The sequence below is a fragment of the Rana temporaria genome, chromosome 3 (assembly GCF_905171775.1).
Source record: "Rana temporaria chromosome 3, aRanTem1.1, whole genome shotgun sequence".
Taxonomy (NCBI): Eukaryota; Metazoa; Chordata; class Amphibia; order Anura; family Ranidae; genus Rana; species Rana temporaria.
This window is the reverse complement of record NC_053491.1, coordinates 435,929,839-435,950,553: the sequence shown is the minus strand read 5'-3', so window position 1 is coordinate 435,950,553 and position 20,715 is coordinate 435,929,839. Positions and strand designations below refer to the sequence as shown.

At 45.3% G+C, this 20,715-nt stretch overlaps 6 non-coding genes across 6 annotated transcripts; all 6 read left to right on the top strand.

Annotated features, from left to right (window-relative positions):
* Positions 1–215: 215 nt before the first annotated feature.
* TRNAK-UUU lies at positions 216–288 on the top strand. Its single transcript has one exon. It is a non-coding gene; the product is annotated as a tRNA-Lys (tRNA).
* A 3,385-nt stretch (positions 289–3,673) lies between these two features.
* Positions 3,674–3,746, top strand: TRNAK-UUU. The gene has a single exon. It is a non-coding gene; the product is annotated as a tRNA-Lys (tRNA).
* Positions 3,747–6,610: 2,864 nt separating this feature from the next.
* On the top strand, positions 6,611–6,683 carry TRNAK-CUU. Its single transcript has one exon. It is a non-coding gene; the product is annotated as a tRNA-Lys (tRNA).
* Positions 6,684–7,263: 580 nt separating this feature from the next.
* Positions 7,264–7,336, top strand: TRNAK-UUU. The gene has a single exon. It is a non-coding gene; the product is annotated as a tRNA-Lys (tRNA).
* Positions 7,337–9,486: 2,150 nt separating this feature from the next.
* On the top strand, positions 9,487–9,559 carry TRNAK-CUU. The gene has a single exon. It is a non-coding gene; the product is annotated as a tRNA-Lys (tRNA).
* A 4,074-nt stretch (positions 9,560–13,633) lies between these two features.
* TRNAK-UUU lies at positions 13,634–13,706 on the top strand. Its single transcript has one exon. It is a non-coding gene; the product is annotated as a tRNA-Lys (tRNA).
* The last annotated feature ends 7,009 nt before the right edge of the window (positions 13,707–20,715 follow it).

Sequence of the window (20,715 nt, the reverse complement as noted above, 5' to 3'; positions counted from 1 at the left end):
GAGGTGACAGAGGCTCAAAATGCTCTCTGCTGTTTCTATGTAACGCCCATAATGATGACCAAATGCTATGTCACCTTTTCCACAGATTAGGTCTCATGAAAGAATGCAGACATTTGTCCAAATGTATTGGAACAAACTACAAACTCATTGACTGAAGAATGTGGACATGATTTCTAGTGATTACAAAAAGGCTGACCTATCCCTGAGCAAGCAGAGCCCGGATAGCTCAGTCGGTAGAGCATCAGACTTTTAATCTGAGGGTCCAGGGTTCAAGTCCCTGTTCGGGCGCTCCATTTTATAATACTCGCATAAATTACTTTAAAGTTTAAACTGAAAAGTACTTGAACTCCAAAAGTGAACATTTAAAGCGGAGGTCCAGCATTTAAAAAAAACACACTGTAGCTGCTGACTTTTAATAAGGACACTTCCCTGTCAAGGGTGCCCGCGATGTCGGTAGCCGAAGCTGAGCAATCGCGATGTCGCCATCCTCGGTGAGAGAATCAGGAAGTAAAGCGTTGCGGCTTCACTTCCCGGTTCCCTACTGCGCAGGCGCGAATCGCGTGGCGCTATGTGAATGGGCGGATGTCTCCTGGGACACACACAAGGTCCCCCATTTCCCAGGAGGCAGCGCGAGAAAGAAAAGAAAGAAGACCACCGCCGACGAGGAAGTGGCAGATTGGGACAATCTGCCTAGTAACAGCCACTTGTGATTAGTATAAAAAAAAAAAAAAAAAAATTATTATTTTTTTTCAATTTTTTTTTTAGCCTTTTTGGTTATTTATTTTTTATTTTTTTAGGGTGGACCTCCGCTTTAAATGGTATAGAAACATCTAGAAATATTAAAGTGAAGTTTCACCCATTTAAAAGTCAGCAGTTATAAAAAGTGTAGCTGCTGACTTCTATTAAACAGACCTGTCCAGCGATGCGGGTGCACGAAGCCTCACTCCTCTCCCCCTCCTTTGACGTGTACAGCGCATGCTCGAGTCGCGCTGCGCTGTCTTGAATGGCCGGGCAATATTCTGGGACCTATGATGTGTCTCAGAAGATTGTAGTGGGGGGGCGGGGGTTGAGGTGAACTTCTGCTCGGCGCTGGAGAAGACATGGGAGCTGGGTATCTCTCAAAACCAGGTACCCACCCCCCCCCCCCCAAAAAAAAATTACATGACAAATGTGGCATGTCAGGGGGTCATGAGTGCTTAAAACGGAAGTTCCATTTTTGGGTGGAACTCTGCTTTAAGTGTACTAAAGCAGCCCTGCCTCCACCAAGATGGCCACCCCTTTCCCCTGGGGAAAGATTAGCTATGGCAGTGGTTGTAAACGTGTGCGCTAAAAGGGGGCTGCAAATTCAGCCCCTGACATCACCAAACGGCTGCACATAATTTTCCATATATGAAATGCTTGAGGGGACTGTCATAAACTGCAGACCTAAAGGAGGAAATGTGGGTCAGAGAGTGTGGACATGGTACATTTTTGGCTGGGGATATGCTGCAGAAGACAATGCGAACCGTGGGCCAGATTCACAAAGAGATACGCCGGCGGATCTCCTGATACGCCGTTGTATCTCTGAGATCCGACGGTCGGATCTATGCGACTGATTCATAAGACAGGTGTAAGTGACTTACACCGTCGGATCTTAGGCTGCAATCTTCCGCTGTCCGCTAGGTGGCGTTTCGTGTTTTACTCGCGACGAATATGCAAATGAGGAGATACGCCGATTCAGAAACGAACGCCCACCCGTCGCTTTTTTTTTACGTCGTTTACGTTCGACTTTTTCCGGCGGATAGTTACCCCTGCTATATGAGGGATAGCTAATGTTAAGTATGGCCGTCGTTCCCGCCCCGAGTTTCAAATTTTTACGTCGTTTGCGTAAGTAGGTCGGGAATACGGATGGCCGGAATTTACGTTGCCGCCGAAGACAATGACGTCCTAGCGACTAGGCATGTGCAATTTTTTAAGTTACGAATACGTTTTCCGTCATTTTTCGTTATTTTAGTTGATTCGTTAACATACGAATGAACGAATGGTTTAGAGCAATTAATAACGAATAACGATATTTTCAAAAAAAACGAATATGAAAAACAACGAAGATACGAAAGAAGAAAGAAACGAAAACATAGAAACAACGAAAATACCGAACCCAAAAAATATAAATAATTACGAAAAACAAAATGAACGAAAATGCAAACTTACTAATATTCGAAGACCGAAAAGAAAACGAAATGCCGAACAAAGACTAAAAAACGAAAATCAAAACTAACGAAAAATAAATTACGGATCTTCGGAAAACTGAAATGAAAACAACGAAAATACAAAATAATGTAAATTAGCTTTCGTTAGTACTGAAATATTTCTGGACATTGACCAATAGCCACTGAGCGCTGTCCCTTTCCTCTGAAGAGGTTTGTTCCTTCCCCCAATGAGCTTCTTTCTCATTACCTCCTGGCTCCTTGTGTCTTTTTCTGTGTTAGACTGCAGTGCATCTAATTTCTAGATTTGTATTTGTAATATCTGACATATTTTAGTTTTCTTCTACGTCAGACTTCATTCTAGACAGGGTGTGTGTGCTAACTAAGACAGTCAAGTCAATCACAGTAAAATCCGAATTACAAAATTACGACGAGTAGTGTGTCGAATAAACGTAAAATGTATTCTAACAGAATTACGAATGCAATAAAATCTACAAAAGTGCGTTTTTACAATCAAAGGAAATTAGACATGAAAATACGAATGATCATAAAGCAACGAAAATATATTTCTTTACGAAAATACGAATGCGGCATGATGGAAAATATAATGTAAATACGAATAACAAAACAACGAAAATTAAACTAATGTAAAAACGAAGGAACGAAAAAATCATTTTAAAAATACGAACGCGGCAGAATACAAAATATAACGAAAATACGAATCTCGATTCAACGAAAAATAAACTAACAGAAAAAAAAACGGAAACGGAAAAAAGAGTGTTACGAAAATACTAAAGAGTACGAATACGATAACTAACGTCTTAGGAAATTACGACTCGTTACGAATCACGATAAACGAACAGAAACGAAACAGAAATAAACGAAAATTTTTGCTGTGCACATGTCTACTAGCGACGTCATTTGGAGCATGCGCACTGGGAAATATCGCCGGCGACGCATGCGCAGTTAAATCGGCGTGGGAACGCGCCTGATTTAAATTGTACACTCCCCCTAGCCGCGGAATTTGAATTCCGCCGGGGGAGTTACGATCCGCCGGCGCAAGTTTGGAGGTAAGTGCTTTGTGAATACTGCACTAGCCTCGCAAAAGTGCGCCGGCGGATCGTAAATCACATAGATTACGCGGATCTAAAGATCCGCTAATCTTTGTGAATCTAGCCCCGTGTGTTTTTTGATCCATTACACCCCTAATTTTTGGATCGTTCACTTAACTTGTTAGCTTATCACGGGGTACATATTGGCGCGGTAAGTGGTGTCATTTGATTTACTACATTAGGACTTGAGAGGCTGAAAATACTCATGATGTAACACTCATAGTGCTAACCAGATACTATGTGACCTCGTCCACAGATTAGGTCTCATGAAAGAATGCAGACATTTGTCCAAAGGAATGGAAGCAAACTACAATTCACTGAGGAATGTAGTTTCTGGTAATTACAAAAAGGCTGACCTATCCCTGAGCAAGCAGAGCCCGGATAGCTCAGTCGGTAGAGCATCAGACTTTTAATCTGAGGGTCCAGGGTTCAAGTCCCTGTTCGGGCGTTCCATTTTATAATACTCACATAGTTTGCTATAAACTGAAAAGTACCTGAACTAAAAATGGTACAGGTAACTTCTTTAAAAAAATGAAAAAAATAAGCAGTATTCTGACATGAGGAAGCAAAGCCCCGCCTCCACCAAGATGGCCACCCCCACACAAAGACATTGGCATAATAAGGCAGTTGTGCTTTGCGTTACATTGCGCCAAACCAGATACATGTAACTATAAGGCCGGGTACTCACGACCAAACATGTATGGTGAAAGCGGTCCGTCGGACCGTTTTCACCATACATGTCTGCCAGAGGGCTTCTGTACGATGGTTGTACACACCATCGTACAGAAGTCCGCGCGTAAACAATACACGGGGCGTGTCCGCGATGACGCGGTGTCGCCGCGACAATGACGCGGCGACGTGGGCGGCCCGCCTTTAAAATGCTTCCACGCATGCGTCGAAGTCATTCGACGCATGCGAGGGACGGCGGGCGCCTGGACATGTACGGTAGGTCTGTACTGACGACCGTACATGTCCGAGCGGGCAGAATTCCAGCGGACTGTTTTAAAACAAGTCCAGGAATATTTGTCTGCTGGGAAAAGGCCCGGCGGGCAAATGTTTGCTGGAATTCGGCCCGCTCGCGCCCACACACGACCAAACATGTCTGCTGAAACTGGCCTGCGGACCAGTTTCAGCAGACATGTTTGGTCGTGAGTACGGGGCCTAAAATATCCATTCCTGCGATTCTTCGTTAACCACTTGCCTCCTGGGCAATTACACCCCCGTCCTGCCCAGGCCACTTTTAAGCTTTCAGCGCTGTCACACTTTGAATGACAATTGTGCGGTCATGCAACGCTGTATCCATATGAAAGTTTTATAATTTTTTTCACACAAATAGAGCTTTCTTTTGGTGGTATTTAATCACTTCTGTATTTTTTATTGTTTGCTTAACAAACAAGAAAAACACCGAAAATTTTGAAAAAACAAAAGGCGTCCATATTTTGTTATAAAATGTTGCAAACAGGTAATTTTTCTCTTTCACTGATGGGTGGCACTGATGGGCACTGATAGGCGACATGGAGAGGTGGTACTGATAGGCACTGATAGGTGACGCTGATAGGTGGAACTGATGGGCACTGATAGGTGGCACTAATGGGCGATGGGTGGCAGCACTAATAAGCGGCACTGAGAGGTGGCACTGGTGGGCACCGATTAGTGGTACTGATGGGCACTGATAGATGGCACTGATGGGCACTAAGTGTCATTTCTGTCTGCTGTTTCATTCCTCTGCTATCAGCATGAGTCACTTCTGACAAGCTTTCCTGACACCAAGAGAAAATGGTGATAGGAGGGATCTTGATCTGATTGACAGCCTCAGCTCTGTTCCTGTGTGCTGCGTAAAAGAGTGTGTGTCTCTTGCCTCCAATCAGATCTCAGAGTGCTTTTACAGTGTGTAACTGTAGCTCTCCTTGCTTTTTGAGTCTGTAAAAAAATCGCTTTCATCTCTAAATTTTGCAACAATGTTGAGTACAAATGTCTGCAAATAAACAGGTACAACGTATGTAGGAGGGTTTATTTCCTCTCTGTGTATCACTAACACATGGACAAGATGTACTCTTACCAAAATGCCAGGAACCCCTGGTCACAGGCAGGTTTGGCAAGCTTTGGGGACTTCCCCTTTAAAACTATACTCCAGTACAGGTCATGGAACGAATAAAGATGCTGCCTCAGGGTGTACTTCACAGTGGAAATCCAGATCTTCCAGACGTGTAATGTATATAAATGAAACACTAGATAGTGTAAAACCTTAAAAGCATCGATTTATTAAATAGAGTGTCACTTGCATAGATAAAATGTACATGCGCACGTCTCCACAAACATCCGGCAGGTAAAAATGGCACCCGTCGTCACTTACGGGTAACACAATGACGTAGATAAACCTCCCTGCCCTACGTGTTTCGTCATCAAAGAACTTTTTCCGGGGCATCATCTCTTTAGGACTGTTACATATTTAAACAAATATTCACATTTGAATACTTTTATTTATATCTGTATTTGAATTTGTTTTTACTTGAAAGTTCATGTTAGCGCATCACTTTCTGGGGTGTGCAGTACCACATTTGGCCTAGGGTGCAAGGGCGCCGGAGCCGTTCGGAGCCGTTTGGAAATACTCGGATGTACTCCATTCCCGGGTGTTTCTGAGTCTTTCCTAGGGTTTCTGAGGTCAGCCAAGCTGTCCCCGATCATTTCAGAGGCTCTCCGACGCCCCCCCCACCTCTGGCCACATGCAATATTGTATGCCATTGAAGTCAAAGCGTAACAAATTATTTTCTTTTCCATTGACTTCTATGGGGAAACTCACTTTGATATGTGAGTGCTTTGGATTACGAGAATTCTCCTGGGACGGATTATGCTCATAATCCAAGGTTCCACTGTATTACTGTTCTGGTGTCAACCCAAAGTAAAGGAATTTCTTTCACATTCACTCCTCATAACAGTAAACAGGACAAAAAAAGAGGGCAAATCTCCCTAATGGGGGCATAGACAGCTTTAAAAAAAACTGTTGTTTTAATCCCTTTCCACTTTATACCAATTTAGAAAGAAAGTTTTGCCTTTAGTTACACTTTAAGGCTTGCTAGTGTTATTTCTTTCAATGGCCACATGGTGTCACTGTTGCCTAAGACGTGATTCAAAGTTGTACATTGTTTTCTGTAGATCAGAAAATATATAAAATTAGTTAATAGATATGTCTCTGAAAAAACGAGTTAAACACTAAGCTGTTAAATCTTACAAAATACAAATGCTACATTTGGATTCTCATTTTTGTGTGTATGTATATATATATAGTTCTTTGCAGGTGCAGCTTTTTCATCTGCCCGGCTAGCTCAGTCGGTAGAGCATGAGACTCTTAATCTCAGGGTCGTGGGTTCGAGCCCCACGTTGGGCGGTTGCCTCTTTTTGCTGTTGGTTTTGAACGTTTTTAATTGATTAAAACACTGCATAGTAAAGTGGTTCTTTCTTATGCCTAATTTTTCCCGTCTGGAAAACTGGCGTGTTTTCCTTTGGCCGGGAAAAATCGGACATGTGCATGCTCCTTCCCGACAGGAAAACTGCGATTTAAGAAATGAGAACATGTTCTCTTATTTCTCGCCGCTAATCGCAGCGTTTTTTTTCCCCGCAGTTTTCCTATGGGAAACACTGCGAGGGAGCATACACACGGCCGGTTTTCCCGACCAAAGTTCTCCTGGCAGTTTTCCTGTCAGGAAAATCAGCCGTGTGTACAGGGCAAAAGGGACCGAGCCGGTTCCCGGTTTTCCCCTCGGTTTTTCCGGCGGTCTTTTGACCGTCGGGAAAACCGATCGTGTGTACTAGGCATTAGAACGTGCTAATAAAGAAATCCCTTCTTACCATTATCTATATGGTTATACTGACTGATTAAAAAAAAAAAAGTAGAAAAAAACTAAACTAAAGACTTTTACAACTATTTATATATAACATTTTAAACTGTAAAGACAACATCTCCATGAGCCCGGATAGCTCAGTCGGTAGAGCATCAGACTTTTAATCTGAGGGTCCAGGGTTCAAGTCCCTGTTCGGGCGAGTGTTTTTTATACAAATTAAAGCGGGGCTTCACCCCAATTTTTTTTTTTTTAATATTACTCACATTAGAGCCAGCATAGTAAGGGTATTTACTTTCGGAGTCTTTTTTTTTTTCCTTCTCTGTACATACCTTTATATTCTGTTTTTGTCCAGGGCTTCCAGGTTCCGATGACTGCGAGACTGGGCGTTCCTATCCTTCCGTTGGATGAGTGACGGCTTCTGAAAGAGGTGACCTGTCGCACAACGCGCGTCACCAGATGTCGGGAAATAGCCGAGCTGCAAGTCGGCACTATACGGCGCCTGCGCAGTCAGCTCTACACAGCGGGCGCAGGCGCCGTATAGTGCCGACTCGCAGCTCGGCTATTTCCGGCAATATGGTGACGCGCGTTGTGCGACAGGTCACCTGTTTCACAAGCCGTCAATCATCGAACCGAAGGATAGGAACGCCCAGTCCCGCAGTCATCGGAACCCTGAGGCAGGGATAGGAACGCCCAGTCCCGGAGTGATCAGGACGCGGAAGCCCTGGACCAAATCAGAATATAAGTTAAGTACGGAGAAAAAAAAAAAAACTGCCAAAAGTATATGCCCTTACTATGCTGGCTCTAATGTTAAAAAATCGTTTTTAGGGTGAACCTCCACTTTAAAGTATAAAAAAAATTACTTGTGTAGCGCCTGGTTACTTCAAAGTACCGGTGCTAGTTTAGATTTAGAGGGGGATCACAGAGTAAATTGGCTCTGATCCAGTTAAACTGTTCTAATTGGGTCTCTGTCTCAGCTTGGCTGTGCTGTGGGCTCATTCTATTGCTTCTGGGGTGCTGTTCCCACCCCAAGACGATAGGTGGCAGCAGTGGAGTCAAGTTTTGGGTGCTTTTCCCCAGCAGTCAATTAGGAGGGTGTTTCCTCGCTGTGCAATCAGGAGGGTATTTATGGGACAGGCGCCATTGGTCTGGGTTCTTTTTCAAGTGTGACACCCCCCTTCAGGTTGACTGCATCGCGGCGCCCCGGCAAAATGGCCTTCCGGGCCGGGGTGCACGTGCCACGCGGTATTTCTGGTTCTGGGACCATGGTGGTCCGGAACATTTGAGCTGTGGCTGGGCCCCAGTAATCGACTGGGTCCCTATTCTTAAGAAGATCCCCAAGCATTGTTCCCTTGTGAGGAAACTGTTCGGTGGGGAGTCCATCTGAGGAGAGCCAAGAGAGGCTGGCGATCCAATAGGGTCTCGACAATCCACCGGGGATCAAGGTAACCGGTTACTTAAAGGCTGGACATTGGTCACCTATCAGTCGGGAACCTGTAAACTATCTGAAGGAGATCCAGGCTAAAGTCTATTAAGCAGGATCACCTCCGCTATCTCAATTCCAAGGAGGGTCTGTGGCAGAGACTTTTCCTCTAAGTTCCGAGTGATACTCTGGCTGCCAGGTCAGTGAGAGAGGCCCGTCCAGGTACACTAAGTCCACTCAGGCAGGAGTGGCGCAAGAAGTGTTATACGTGGGAGCAGGACTGTTTCCCTATTACTACGCCTGAATCTGCTGTTCTCCTTCTACTTTCAACTCTACCTTTCACCACAAGTTTTATTGTTTTTACCCGGCTGGGTAATAAAGAGCACAGAAAAAGACACCTGTCGTGGACATTCCGTTACTATTACATTCACCATTACATTCGGCGGAGGAGCCATGAGGTAACATGCCACCTAAAAAAAAACAGCAGCTCTTTCGGGGATAGTGCTACACGTGGGGGCTCGTCCGGGATAGGCTTTTACCTTAGACAACCAAATTGAGAAGTTTTATTCCACCATTGAAGTCAGGAGTTGTTGTGGTGTTGCACTGTGCTGGTGAGGAAAGAGTTAACGTCACCATTAAAATTTTGGGCGCACGTGCAGCGGAGTGAAGTGTGCCTGCAACGTGCAAGAGAAAGAACTCAAAGTGGGAGGAGTTACCCACCCCTGCGTGAGACATAGGGTGAGTTTGGCGCCAAAGGACAGAGTGATTGCCTGCCCACGAGAGAGAGAGTCGTGCAAGCATGTCTGTGCTCCCAACGCCGTTTGAGAGATTGAGACCCCCTTACAAAATACAAATGCTACATTTGGATTCTCATTTTTGTGTGTATGTATATATATATATAGTTCTTTGCAGGTGCAGCTTTTTCATCTGCCCGGCTAGCTCAGTCGGTAGAGCATGAGACTCTTAATCTCAGGGTCGTGGGTTCGAGCCCCACGTTGGGCGGTTGACTCTTTTTGCTGTTGGTTTTGAAAGTTTTTAATTAATTAAAACACTGCATAGTATAGTGGTTCTTTCTTATGCCTCATTTTTCCCGTCTGGAAAACTGCCATGTTTTTTTGAGGCCTTTGGATTGTCCTGCCCCCGCTGTGCGGAGCTAGCTGTCCAGATCCTGCCCTTGCTCGGTGCAAGAGGTGCCGAGAATATTTGTTCTATGTGGAGCAACCAACTGAGTCTCCTCGTGAGTATCGAGTGGATTGGGTTGCCGGAACGGTGATCGCGGAAGAAGAGGTCCCATGGCCTGCACCCGCTTCTACCACTACAATTGCTGATCCCAATGTCATGACTGTTTCTTTTACACTCACCATGCCATCGGCTGCTACCCCAATTGTGTCGTTGGAAGTAAGTGACACGGAAAATAAAGAGGATATGCTTGCTGTGAAGGTGGACGCTGCTACTGAGACAGTATGCATGGTGGTGGTCCCTGCCTGGCTCACTTCTGGAAAATTGGGCCCCGTCAAGGTCTCCCACGGCTGTGGTCGAGGCCTGCCTATGCATGGACATGACAAGGTCAGTACACTTGTTAAAGAACGTATCTGTTTGTCTGCTGAGGAGTATAATACTTCTGAACTTGACTCTTCCTCCAATGTGGGGGATGATCAATGGTTTGAGCCAGAGCTGCCTGAATCACAGTGGGGCAGAAACTTCCGTGCTTCCAAACCCCGCAAACCCAAGAGACGTTCCAGGGACACCGTGCCACGGGCGGATGTTCCGCAGTTAACTTGGAGAGTTACAGTGACAAGCGCCAGTGTTACTAAAGAGACTGCTCCAATACCAGCTGCATTGCCTGTAGTGAGAAGAGCACCTGACGCCATTGTCATGTCAAGACTTGGACACCCCTGTACACTACCGAAACTGTCTCGCCTTCAGCGCATAGTAATGAAGAGGGTGGCACAGGACTTCGGGTGGGAATTTCCCTACTTACCCCCAGATCTCATGACACTGATTGAGGAAATGAGAGAGGAGTGGTGCAAAGATGCAATTTGGGAATACCTGGAAGTACCAAACGCCGATCGCAGCACCGAGTATGCTTTCATCTGCACTGGCCACCGGTTTGAAGGCTGCTTGAAGGAATGGAGCCCTTGCCGGTACATTTACAGCAACAGAGTGGTCCTTAACAGTCCCGGAAAAGTGGACCAGGTTTATTCAATTACCACAATGAATGACCAAGGGGACGTGATTACTTTGCCGGATCCCAGATTCTACCTGTAGGAACAATGCCTACAGTGTCACTTTGTTTGCTGCTTTTTGAAGAAGTCATGGACGGGAATGATCACCCCTTTTTTAGTTTTTGTTTTCATTCTTCCTCCGGATCCACATTTGGTGGTGATGTGAAGAATTTCGGGGCGGTATAATGATAAGTTAGTAATATTAGGGTCCCACGGATTTCATCACAGCAAAGAGAAAAAAAAAGAAAAGAAGAAGAAACATTTTTTTTTCTTTTCTCTCTGATGACTCTATATTTGAGCTTGGATTGCCTTATGTTGGTAGTAGACATGTGCATTCGTTTTCGTTAGAATGCATTTTCGTCCGAAAATCTGTGCAAGTGATGAAAACCGAAAGATCCGACATAAAAAATGCTTTATTTTCGTTTTCGTTGCGGTAAAAATTTGATATAGAGAGATTCGACATTATAGGGAAAAGATTCGACATCATAGAGAAAAGATTCCACATTATAGATAAAAAAGATTCGACACTATAGAAATAATAGATTCGACATTACAGAGAATAGATTTCGATTTATGAGAAAATAGATTCGACATTATAGAGAATAGATTCGACATTATTACTAGTCATACAACATTAGAATTCTTGTAGGCGGAATATTCGAACGGAAACATACGATTCGACGTAAAGATTTGACGTTCCGACGAATATTTTTTTGCCCATTAGACAGAAACCAACAAAGATTCGACGTTCCGGCGAATATTCTTTTGACCATTCGACAGAAACCAAGTATTATTGGATTTTCGGACGAAAGCTATTCCCCAACGAAAAACGAAATAAATCAAACGATTTTCGGGAGTAACTAAATACATTTATTTTCCAAACGAAAACGAAAAAACGAAACAAAATATTCCAGTCTGCACATGTCTAGTTGGTAGTACCAGCGCACTGACCACTAGGGGCAGTGTTCTGCAGCTTCTACCACCGCAGAAAGACTAACTTGTATATATTTTCTCCTAGGCCCTTGCAGTTTGAGAAAATCTCAGCACTTATTTCTGAATGTGTCTCTTTGGGAGGTAAGGAGGCTTCACCTTAGTTGGCAGAGACTATAAATGTATATTAATGTATATTTTTGTGTGTGTTCTTCCGTTTTTATTTTGCAGGTTGTTGATCTTCTATCAAGACTGTCGGGGAATGGGGCAGGATAGATAGTCAGGAATGTTTAATGTCATAATGTATCAGTGTGAAGATTGTACAAAGTAATGTTTTATATTGTTATATTGTTCTATCTTTCTATTTCTTCTCTTTACTGTTAAAGCAGATTCAGGTCAGGCATTCAGGCTTGAACACCTTTTTGTTGGGACACTGAGGACAGTGTCTATTCAAATGGGGGGAGTGTGTAGCGCCTGATTACTTCAAAGTACCTGTGCTAGTTTAAATTAAGAGGGGGATCAGAGAGTTAATTGCCTCTGATCCAGTTAATCTGTTTAATTTGGGTCTCTGTCTCAGCTGTGCTGTGCTGTGGGCTCATTCTATTGCTTCTGGGGTGCTGTTCCCACCCCAGGACGATAGGTGGTAGCAGTGGAGTCGAGGTTTGGGTGCTTTTCCCCAGCAGCCAATCAGGAGGGTGTTTCCTTGCTGTGCCTGCTGGGGGAGGGTATTTATGGGACAGACGCCATTGGTCTGGGTTCTTCTTCGAGTGCGGCACCCACCTTCAGGGTGACTGCATCATATATGGTGGTGATCCAAAAAATGATCCGATCTGTGACTCTGATCTGAGGAACGATCCGAACCGTGAGTTTTTGATCCATTGCACCCCTAATTTTTGGATCGTTCACTTAAAGGGGTTGTAAAGGTAAATGTTTTTTCACCTTAATGCATCCTATGCATTAAGGTGAAAAAACATCCCATTGGCTGGCGCTGCTGTCAATCACAGCAGATGACGCGGCGCGCTGGGGGGTGGGGCCGAGTGATACAGTTGGCGGCTATGCCCGCCGCTGTATCACGGGAGCACGCTCATAAAAGCTTTCTACCATGCAAGCTCGCATGAAGGTAGAAAGCTTTTGCGAGGACGAGCAGAGACAGCCGCCGAGGGACCCCAGAAGACAGGGTTAGGGGACACTCTGTGCAAAACGAGCTGCACAGTGGAGGTAAGTATAACATGTTTTTAGTGACCCTTTAACTTGCTAGCTTATCACAGGGTACATATTGGGGCGGTAAGTGGTGTCATTTGATTTACTACATTAGGACTTTAGAGGCTAAAAATACTCATGATGTAACACTCAGGCCTCGTACAGACGACCGAACATGTCCGCTGAAACCGGTCCGGCGGACCAGTTTCCGCGGACATGTTCGGTCGTCTGTACGGCCGACGGGACAATTGTCCGGCGGATCGGACAGGTTTCCAGCGGACAAATGTTTCTTAGCATGCTAAGAAACATGTCCGCTGGAAGCCTGTCCGTCGGACATGTTCGGTCGTCTGCGACGCATGCGCATGCGTGAAAGCATTGACCTTCCAGGGTCGCGCACATCGCCGCGTCATCGTCGCGGTGACGGCGCGGCCACGTCACCGCGTTCGCTGTCCGCTGGAAATTTGGTCTGATGGTGTGTACAGCCATCAGACCAAAATCCGCCAGCGGACATGTCCGATGAAAACGGTCCGCGGACCGTTTTCATCGGACATGTCCCGTCGTGTGTACGAGGCCTCATAGTGCTAACCAGATACTATGTGACCTCTTCCACAGATTAGGTCTCATGAAAGAATGCGGACATTTGTCCAAAGGAATGGAAGCAAACTACAATTCACTGAGGAATGTGATTTCTGGTAATTACAAAAAGGCAGACTTATCCAGAGCCCGGATAGCTCAGTCGGTAGAGCATCAGACTTTTAATCTGAGGGTCCAGGGTTCAAGTCCCTGTTCGGGCGTCACTTTTATAATACTCGCATAAATTACTAGAAACTGAAAAGTACCTGGACTAAAAATGGTACAGGTAACTTCTTTAAAAAAATGAAAAAAATAAGCAGTATTCTGACATGAGGAAGCAAAGCCCCACCTCCACCAAGATGGCCACCCCCACAAAAAGACATTGGCATAATAAGGAAGTTATGGGGAAGGACCATATATGGCAGTGCTTTGCATTACGTTGGTAATGCAGATAAATGGAACTATAAAATATCCATTCCTGCGATTCTTTGTTAACCACTTGCCTACTGGGCAAATTACACCCCCGTCCTGCCCAGGCCACTTTTAAGCTTTCAGCGCTGTCACACTTTGAATGACAATTGCGCGGTCATGCAACGCTGTATCCATATGAAAGTTTTATAATTTTTTTCACACAAATAGAGCTTTCTTTTGGTGGTATTTAATCACTTCTGGATTTTTTATTGTTTGCTATACAAACAAGAAAATCACGAAAATTTTGAAAAAACAAAACAAAAGGCTTTCCATATTTTGTTATAAAATGTTGCAAACAGGTAATTTTTCTCTTTCACTGATGGGTGGCACTGATGGGCACTGATAGGCGACATGGAGAGGTGGTACTGATAGGCACTGATAGGTGACGCTGATAGGTGGAACTGATGGGCACTAATAAGCGGCACTGATGGGCACTGAAAGGTGGCACTGGTGGGCACCGAAAGGTGGCACTGGTGGGCACCGATTGTGGTACTGATGGGCACTGATAGATGGCAATGGTGGGCACTAAGTGTGATTTCTGTCTGCTGTTTCATTCCTCTGCTATCAGCATGAGTCACTTCTGACAAGCTTTCCTGACACCAAGAGAAAATGGTGACTGGGTCCCTATTATTAACCACTTGCTTACTGGGCACATAAACCCGCTTCGTTCCCAGGCGAAATCTCAGCGTCCGGCACTGCGTCGCTTTAACTGACAATTGCGCGGTCGTGCGATGTGGCTCCCAAACGAAATTGGCGTCCTTTTTTCCCCACAAATAGAGCTTTCTTTTGGTGGCATTTGATCACCTCTGCGGTTTTTATTTTTTGCGCTATAAACAAAAAAAGAGCAACAATTTAAAAAAAATATATATTTGTTTTACTTGTTGCTATAATAAATATCCCAATTTTTTTTTTAAAAAACTATTTTTTTTCTCAGTTAAGGCCGATACGTATTTTTCGACGTATTTTTGTAAAAAAAAAAAAAAAAATCGCAATAAGCGACTGGTTTGCGCAAAAGTTATAGCGCCTACAAAATGGGGAACAGAATTATGATTTTTTTTATTATTTTTTTTTTTACTAGTAATGGCGGCGATCTGCGATTTTTATTGGGACTGGGATATTGCGGCGGACGTATCGGACACTTTTGACACAAATTTGGCGCCATTCACATTTATACAGCGATCAGTGCTATAAAAATGCACGAATTACTGTATAAATGTGACTGGCAGTGAAGGGGTTAACACTAGGGGGTGAGGAAGGGGTTAACTGTGTAGCCTGGGTGTGTTATAACTGTGTGGGGGGAGGGGGGTGACTGGGGGAGGGGACCGATGCTGTGTCTCTATGTACAAGAGACACAGATCGGTCTCCTCTCTCCCTGACAGGACGTGGAGCTCTGTGTTTACACACAGAGCTCCACGTCCCTGCTGTCACCTGCCGTGTCACCGACGATCGCGTGTACCCGGCGGACATCGCGGCCGCCAGGTACACGCATCGGGTCTTCGGCGATGCGCTGGGACAGTTTTTACCCGCCGCGCGCCACCCAGTGGCGCGCGCGGGTAATGCACATAAAAGGCCGTGTTTAAACGGCCACTTGGCACTTGAGAGCCGCGCTGCGGACGTATTTCGTCTATAGCGCGGATCTCAAGTGGTTAAGAAGATCCCCAAGCATTGTTCCCTTGTGAGGAAGCTGCTCAGTGTGGAGTCCATCTGAGGAGAGCCAAGAGAGGCTGGCGATCCAATAGAGTCTTGACAATCCACTGGGGATCAAGGTAACTGGTTACTGAAATCCTGGACGTTGGTCACCTATCAGTCGGGAACCTGTAAACTATCTGAAGGAAATCCAGGCTAAAGTCTATTAAGCAGGATCACCTCCGCTATCTTAATTCTTAGGAGGGTCTGTGGCAGAGACTTTTCCTCTAAGTTCCGAGTGATACTCTGGCTGCCGGGTCAGTGAGAGAGGCCCGTCCAGGTACACTAAGTCCACTCAGGCAGGAGTGGCACAAGAAGTGTTACACATGGGATCAGGACTGTTTCCCTATTACTACGCCTGAATCAGCTGTTCTCCTTCTACTTTCAACTCTACCTTTCACCACAAGTTTTTTTGTTTTTACCCGGCTGGGTAATAAAGAGCACAGAAAGACACCTGTCGTGGACATTCCGTTACTACTACATTCACCACACACCCCTAGACGGCGGAGGAGCCATGAGGTAACATGCCACCCAAAACAAACCAGCAGCTCCTTCGGGGTAGTGCTACACTTAAAACACTGATCGGCAATGATAGGCAGAATTTATGGGCACTGATAGACAGCACGGATGCGGCAGTGCACCCAGGTGTGTTAGTGAAGCAAATAAATATTTGGTTTGCTAACACAGAACCGCCTCTCAGCCAATCAGGAGGCCCAGATTTAATACCGGACACCTGATTGGCTGAAGGTAGAGGCGAGCCCATTGGCCGCCATGCAGAACAGGAAGAAGACACGCACAAAGGTCCTGCATCCATCGCCGTGCTACACGTCCCACAGCTTGCTGCCTGTCACGCTGCCTGACCCACCACCACGATGGGGTAAGTGTCAGGCAGACAGCGGGAGAGCAGGGGGGCACAGTGGCTGCATATTATGGGCACAAAAGCTGCAATTGATGGAGCAGAGTTGGTTGCATTTGCGGGGCACAGTGGCTGCATATTATGGGCACAGAGGCTGAAATTGAATGGGCACAGTTAGCTACATTTGATGAGCACAGAGGCTGCATATGATGCGCACATAGGCCCAGATTCACAAAGAACTTACGACGGCATATCTCCAGATACGCAGTCGTAAGTCCGAATGTGAGGCGTTGTATCTATGCACCTGATTCAAAGATTCAGATACGCCAGAATTTGTCCAAGATACGACTGACGTAAGTCTCTTACGCCGTCGTATCTTGGGTGCATATTTACGCTGGCCGCTAGGGGCGCTTCCGTAGATTTACGCATAGAATATGCAAATGAGCTAGATACGCTGATTCAGAAACGTACTTGCGCCCGTCTGATTTAGCTACGCCGTTTATGTAACGCGTCGGTCCGGCGTAAGTTTACCCCTCATAAAGCAGGGGTAAATCATGTTAAGGTATGGACGTCGGAACAGCGTCGTATTTTACGTTGTTTGCGTAAGTCGTACGTAAATAGGGCTGGGCGTATGTTACGTTCACGTCGACAAAGCATTGAGCCGACGTATCTTAGGGAGTATTTGCGACGTTCGATCGGCCCCTCATTTACATGGGGTCACGGCTCATTGTAATACAACACGCCCACTGCCTTGATAATTTGAATTAGGTGGGCTTACGCCAGCCCATTTACGCTACGCCGCAGTAACTTAGGGCGCAAGTTCTATCTGAATACGGTACTTGCCTCTCTAAGTTACGGCTGCGTAGCGTATATGAGATGCGCTACGCCCGCCGAAAGTTAGGCCATTCTTTCTGAATCTGGCCCACAGTGTGCACATGACGGACACAGTTGGCTGTAGATGATGGGCACAGTGGCTGTATTTGCTGGGCACAGTGGCTGCATTTGATAGGCACAGTGGCTGCATATAATGGGCACAATTTTCTGCATATTATGGGCATAGTTGGCTGCATATGATGGGTACAGGTGGCTGCTTTTGCTGGGTACAGAGTCTGCATATGATGGGCACAGTGGCTCCATATGATGGGCAGAGTGGCTGCATACGATGGCACAGTTGCTGCAATTGATGTTTTTGTTTCAGTATTTTTCAGAATTTTTTCAGTTTGTTTGCGCCGACCCCAAAAATTTTGAGCACCAGCTGCCACTGCCTGTGAGTCATCCAGCCCTACCCTGATCCATTCCCAGCCCAGAATGAAAACAAGCAGACCTAGCTGCCTAAATTTTCCTACTCAGCTAGAAAAAAATCCTCACTCTAGAACCAAATTATCTAGAGGGTGCTACACTGTCTCACCCTGCTCTGCACATGCTCAGCTTGTTCTCCATTTTTAGACACTGATGAGATTGCCTCCCCAATACTTAAGCGAGAAAATAAAACCGTACGTCACCAAGCGCGTGCTCCGGTCAACCAACCAAAACCTTCTCCAAATTCCTAAATCCCGCTACAAATCGAAGGGAGAACGAAGATTTTCGGTCCAAGGACCACGGCTCTGGAATGCTCTACCCATCACCATCCGCTTAGAGGAAAACCATCGGGCATTTAGGAAAAAACTAAAGACCCACCCGCCTTGAGGCGATTAAGTTCGCATTTGCTGCGCTATACAAGTCACTCACTCACTCACTCACTCACTCACTCACTCATTGTAGAGGCTGATCTGCTTACAGCAGTGGTGTCCAAACTGCAGACCGGGGGCCGAATGTAGCCCTTTGCTTGCCTTTATCTGGCCCTTGAAGCATATCCCTCCCATTGATATGAGACACTATTCTGCCAACTGACATCAACAGTAGTGCACCATTTCTCCCACTGAAACCAACGGTGGGGCACTCTTCTTTCCAATGATACCAACAATGGGGCACTATTCCTCCCACTAATACCAAATGTGGCAATGTTTATTTCCATTGATGCCAGGAAAATTTCCACTTCTGTTGGCCACAGTCCGGCCCCCGAAAAGTCTGAAGGACAATAAGCTTTTAAAAGTTTGGAGACCACTGGCTTACAGCCTTAGGCTCCATTCACACCTAGGCGTTTTAAGGCCTGAAGCCCGACGCTATTGCAGCCTGAAATACGCTGGAGGGGTGATTTAACATTGTTCTCTATGGAGATGGTTCACATCTCCACGCCGAACGCCTGAAGCTCAAAACAAGTCCCTGACCCTTTTTTTCAGGCGGCTTCGGTGTTCGGCATAGCTGACAATGTGTAAATCACCCCTCCAGCGAAAACCGCTGTAAAAAACGTCGCGTTTTGTCTTGGCAAATCGTGGTAAAAAACGCTGCAATTTGTCGCGGCAAATCGCGGTACAAAACGCCGCGCTAAGGTGTGAATGCAGCCTTAGTGCAGAATTAAAACCTCCTATCCTTTACAGTCAAGGACACTGCTTCTGTTTGAACTGCAACTGCCATGGTGTTGCACATGTGATCCGTTATGACTCCAGCAATATGATGGTTTGACAGTTTGGCTGAGAACACAAAAAAATCGAACTATTTTTTGAAAATAGTAAATCGATGGGTTTAGTTCTGCTTTATGATTTACAGCTGGGGCTCTGGGCTTCGGCAAAATGGCCGCCTTCAGCAAGAAGAAACAGGAATAATGCTGGAGGCAATTTACAGCACACTGGTAGCATAATCATTAATGTACAATGTTTGTTCCTTGCTAAAGAACATTATTTTTTATCAAGTTGTTATGGGTAAAGTTCCGCTTTAAGATTGGTGATAACTTTCCGGTGGGATAGTTCAGGTGGGTGCATACTAGGATCTGAACAAGCTCATTCCTTTCTTCTAGGTAGAAGGAGGGGGGTGGGGGGTATTGGCTGATTTACGTGGGATTGTCTACACAGTTTTTTAATGTGTACATAGGTGTGTACAGGGCTTAACACATCTGGCAAACAAGTTGCACTTTACATATTAAAAGGGCCAAAGCAGTTACCTAAAGGGGATTGTAAAATGTAAATTTGTCTGATCAGACTTGAAAGGAATAGTATTCATAGGAAAGTGTGGCTTGTTTACTTGGTAAACATGAATGTGAATTAGGCCCTATGTACACTGCTGCTGTTAAATGGACGTTCAGAGGCAGTTGGATGCTTTTTTTCAACTGCCCCTGAACTCATTCAATGTTATCTTATGTGACCATGTACACAGTCTCGTTTAAAGTTGTTTTTAGACAGTTGCTTTTAACAGCGTTTCTTTAACCACTTAAGCCCCGGACCATATTGCTGCCTAAAGACCCAAGGGGTTTTTACAGTTCGGGACTGCGTCGCTTTAACAGACAATTTGCGCGGTCGTGCGACGTGGCTCCCAAACAAAATTGGCGTCCTTTTTTCCCCACAAATAGAGCTTTCTTTTGGTGGTATTTGATCACCTCTGCGGTTTTTATTTTTTGCGCTATAAACAAAAATAGAGCGACAATTTTGAAAAAAATGCAATATTTTTTACTTTTTGCTGTAATAAATATCCCCCAAAAACATATATAACATTTTTTTTCCCTCAGTTTAGGCCGATACGTATTCTTCTACCTATTTTTGGTAAAAAAATCGCAAAAATCGTTTATCGGTTGGTTTGCGCAAAATTTATAGCGTTTACAAAATAGGGGATAGTTTTTTTGCATTTTTATTTATTTTATTTTTTTTACTACTAATGGCGGCGATCAGCGATTTTTTTCGTGACTGCGACATTATGGCGGACACTTCGGACAATTTTGACACATTTTTGGGACAATTGTCATTTTCACAGCAAAAAATGCATTTAAATTGCATTCTTTATTGTGAAAATGACAGTTGCAGTTTGGGAGTTAACCACAGGGGGCGCTGTAGGAGTTAGGGTTTACTTTGTGTGTGTTTACTAGTGTAGGGGGGTGTGGCTGTAGGAATGACGTCATCGATCGTGTCTTCCCTATAAAAGGAATGACGCGATCGATGCGCCGACACAGTGAAGCACGCGGAAGCCGCGTGTACACGCGGCTCTCCCCGTTCTTCAGCTCCGGGGAGCGATCGCGACGGCGCGGCTAAAAACAAATAGCCGCGCCGTCGTCCCGGATTGCTCCCCGAGCGGACCCGACCTCCGCATGTACCGGGGGGGGGTCCCGATCGGACCCCCCACCCACGTCTAGC